This window comes from Phoca vitulina, unplaced genomic scaffold (genome assembly GCF_004348235.1).
Source record: "Phoca vitulina isolate PV1807 unplaced genomic scaffold, GSC_HSeal_1.0 scaffold35, whole genome shotgun sequence".
NCBI classification, from domain to species: domain Eukaryota; kingdom Metazoa; phylum Chordata; class Mammalia; order Carnivora; family Phocidae; genus Phoca; species Phoca vitulina.
This window is the reverse complement of record NW_022589738.1, coordinates 13,261,712-13,265,900: the sequence shown is the minus strand read 5'-3', so window position 1 is coordinate 13,265,900 and position 4,189 is coordinate 13,261,712.

The following is a 4,189-nucleotide window of genomic DNA, read 5'->3' as shown; positions in this document are numbered from 1 at the left end:
GGGAGGGGTGAGGGGGGAACAGGGGGGGGGGGGTGGGGGGACGGAGGGAAGGGAAGGGAAGGGAAGGGAAGGGAAGGGAAGGGGCGCCTGGCTGGCTCAGTCAGGAAAGCGTGCAACTCTTGATCTCAGGGTCGTGAGTTTGAGTCCCACACTGAGTGTAAGAGATCACTTAAAAATACAATCTTTTAAAAAGAAAACAGGAGGTCAGCTCACCATATCGAACTGATTTATTAACTTGTTGAGTGAGTTCATTTGTGTTCGACGTTGTAGAATTACGATGGTGCTATCATTGAACACGGGGAAGGCCTGTCCCCCCGAAGCATAGAGCGTAGACCCATGGGCTCTCCAGTGTTGTGTTGCGCTCACACTGTTTCTGAAGCCTGGGGGAGAGATGATGTCATGGAAAAAGGGATGACACACCTTGGTGTCAGGCCTAATGAGCCCCATCCAGAGCCAGGAGTGGAAGTGCTCTGCAGTAGCCGGGAGCCTGGGGCCCAGGGCCCTCACGGAGGGATCAAAGGCCCTGCTCCCGGCCCACAGGCTCCTCCTAGCTTTGCAGAGGCCTGAAAGGGACATCTCTGTTGGCCTGCCCCAACTGTGACACCGCCATTCAAGCCCCACTCTAAGCCAGAAACTCTGCTCTGAACCCACTGGGTTCTTCTCCCTCCACTGTGCAAACCTTGTTCGGGGTGTAGTCACTGAGCGGGGGTGTGGAGTAAGGGCTTTGTAATGGAGCAGGACCTCCCGACCGTGGGGGAATCTGGGAAAGGAAGGGTCTGAAGGGGAAGTTGGAGGGTTGGAGGAGAGTCGCTAGGCTGCCAGAGCGCGGCCATGAAGGAGAGCTTGAGGAGAAGCCCATGGAAGATGTGTCTGTACGTTGGGTGGTGGGCCTGGCATGGCACGGAGGTGGCTCAGCAGGGTCAGCAGTCAAGAAGCAGAATTGCGTGCACGGCAGGAGAGAATAAGGGCAAGCTGGCACCTTCTGGCACCTTCTATCATTCACTGCATCTAACCGCGATGACCAGAGAGGAGTAGTAGCTGCTTCTCCTCCATCTTCCATATGCGGTGCAAATTTCTCTTCTCACCAGCTCTCATCCGGAACTGCAAGAGGAAGGGAATTTGGGGGAAACATCGCTCCAGCCTGGCCAAGGTGACACAGTACGAAACCACCACCGGGGGCCAGATTTGAATGGATTGCCAGAGGGTCTGCTGTTGCTCTTTGGCCCAGCTAGTTTCAAAGTGAAGAACATGCTGCTAGTCCTCAAACGTTTCTGGACCCCAGGATGGTCCGCTGGACCCGGTTCATGAAAGGAAAGGCCTTCACCAGAGAGCGTCTCCCAAGCCCCACCTGTAGGTCAACCTCAACGCTGTCCTTTTAACCCACTTATCATTTGAGAAGGATAATTTCAGGCTGGGAGACTCAGAGAGAGAGAGAACCGGCTAAGGGCCTGTGGCAGATTGTATTTTCCAAAGACGGCCCCTGCTGAGGACTGAGTAGTTTCCCCCGCCGACCCTGAAATTCATAGGTTGAAGCCCTAATCTACAGTGTGGCTGTATTCAGAGATAGGGCCTATAAGGAGGTAATTAAGGTTAAATGAGATCATAGGGTGGGGCCCTAATCCATTAAGACTCGTATCCATATAAAAAGAGGAAGCCGCTCCAGGGACCTGCCCACAGAGAGGATCATGCAAGGAGATGGGGGGGGGTGGTAGGGGCAAGGAGAGAGAAGCCTCAGGAGAAACCAACCCTGCTGACACCTTGATCTGAGATTTTAGCCTCCAGACCTGTGAGAAAATAAATTTCTGTTGCTTAAGCCGCCCCCCACCCCGTGGGATTTTGTTATGGCGGCCCCAGCAGATGAATATAGCCACCACAGTATCTCCCATTCCACAGGGTCTTCTTCAAGGTGATAATGACATTCCAGTGATGAGGACGCTTCCGGTGATGGAGTCTACGCCCCCTTCCCTTGAACGCGGCCAGGCCTTCATGACTGCCTCACCCAACCGAAGACGACGGAAGCAAAGCTAGGGGACATCTGAGGCTCAGTCCTCAAACTGCTATGTGTCCTCAGGCCACTCATCCTTCGAACCTAGCTTCAAGGAAACCAGGAAGCCACGTGGCGAGGCCACAGTGGACAACCCCAGCCAGCCAGCACCAGCACTAGATGTGTGAGCGAGAGCCTTCAGATGACCCCAGGCCCCAGCAGTCAAGCCACCCCAGGGACACCGTGTGGAGCAGAGACAAGCTGTCCCCACTGGCCTTGCCCAGACTGCAGATTTGAAAGCAAAATAAACAATTTGTTGTTTTGAGCCACTAATTTTGGAGGTGGCTTATTATGCACATAACCAGAATGGAGGTCTTCAAAACAAATGCATCCAGGACCTGGGAGAAAACGAAGCCAAGTCGGTGTAGAGGCTTTACTTGCTTTGGGGGGCATGGCAATGATTTCAGACAGTCAAACCGATACAGACCTCTAGCATCAATGTGATGAAACAGGCGGCCAGATGAGTGTTTCTCCAAAGATCACCCCCACGTCTACGATTCCTATTCATTTTCTGATGGCTCTGAAAGCTTCCCAAGGAGATTTTATTATTATTATTAATGTTGATCATGCTCCAGACAGAGTTTAAAGAGGACATATGTGCAGAAAGAAAATGGTGGAATCGGGAGGTTGAGCTGGAGGCTAGAATAATTAAAGGTTAAACTCCAGGTTCGCATTTGGTATTTATAGAATTTTCCATGCTTGGTGTGAGGGTTTTAAAATCAGGCTGAGCAGGGAAGCTCCTTTCAGCCCTTACAGGAGGGAAAGGATTTTAACACAAGGAATCCAGCCTGTCTAGTTCAAAGTTTTCAAAGGCAGCGTAATTAAGCGGCTTTGTTGCTTCAAGTGATGCTGTAAAGGTGAACAGGGCTGGGAGAGGAGGCTCTGCGAACAAAACAAAGCCAAACAAAACACTTACTTTCCCTACCAGGCACCCAGGGCTGTCAACAGCAGGTCCCTGGGTCATGGAAAGCTGTTTTCTCCTCTGTTGCTCCCCCCTCGGGCGTGGAAGGAGCACGAGTGCTGCTTACGGCATTTGACAGGGGCCAAGGCAAGTAGGGGAGGTGGCGTTCCGGTACATTGTGAGGGTCACCAAAGGATGCGCACGAAGGATGAAGGATGCAGGTGAGGGTGGGGGTAGCGAGGACCGGGCACACGGCCGGCACCGGCTCGGCTCGCAGCTGCGCACTGAGGCTGAAAGCAAACGCACCGGAATGCTGGTCTGCTTTGCTTCTCGCCTCTTTCCACCCCCGCCCCCCACCATCTTCAGTATAGAACATCAGAGAGACTCCTCTCTGTGTCTTTCAGCTTGTTGTCTGTTTTCAGGAATTGGATGTCTCCTTTTGTTTCCTGAAGCTTTGATGGGGGGAGGGGAAAGGGGAGGGGGCGGTGAGAGGCGAAGGGGATACCGGCTCCAGGCTCAGACTGATCTCCCAGGGAGCATTTTCCAAATGCGTCCCGCTCCAAGCCTTCCAAAGACATGGATGGGGAGGCTTGTAAAAACTTGTCTAAGCTGGCGCTGCATCTCTGCATGAAAATGGAGTTACTTAGACGGACTATATGCAGCTATTGAGAAGGAAGATTGTAAAGACCATGTGGCAACATGGAGAAAGGCAGGCGTGATACATTGTTAAACGAAATATCAGAACTCCAAACTGAGCCGGGTACCGTTGTAAACTATGTTAAAAGTGGATTAAGAGCAATGGTTCAAACAGATACAGCACACCCGTGTTCATTACAGCTCTATTCACAATAGCCAAAAGGTGGAAAGGACCCAAGTGTCCACAGAAAGATGAATGAATAAACAAACTGTGGATACAGTATCATTTGATCTTGAGAAGGAGTGAAATTCTGTCATGCTACATGGCTGAACCTTGAGGATATTATGCAAATAATATGAAATAAGCCAGTTGCAAAAAGGACAAATATTGTATAATTCCATTTATATGAAGTTCCTAGAGTAGTCAGGTTCACAGAGACAAAGTAGAATGGTGGTGGCTGGTGGGAGAGGGGGTGGGGACTTAGTGTTTAATGACACAGTTTCTGTTTGGGAAGATGCAAACGTTTTGGAGGTGGATGGTGGTGATGATGGCACGACAATGTGAATGTGCTTAATGCCACTGAGCTGTATACCTAAAAATGGTTAAA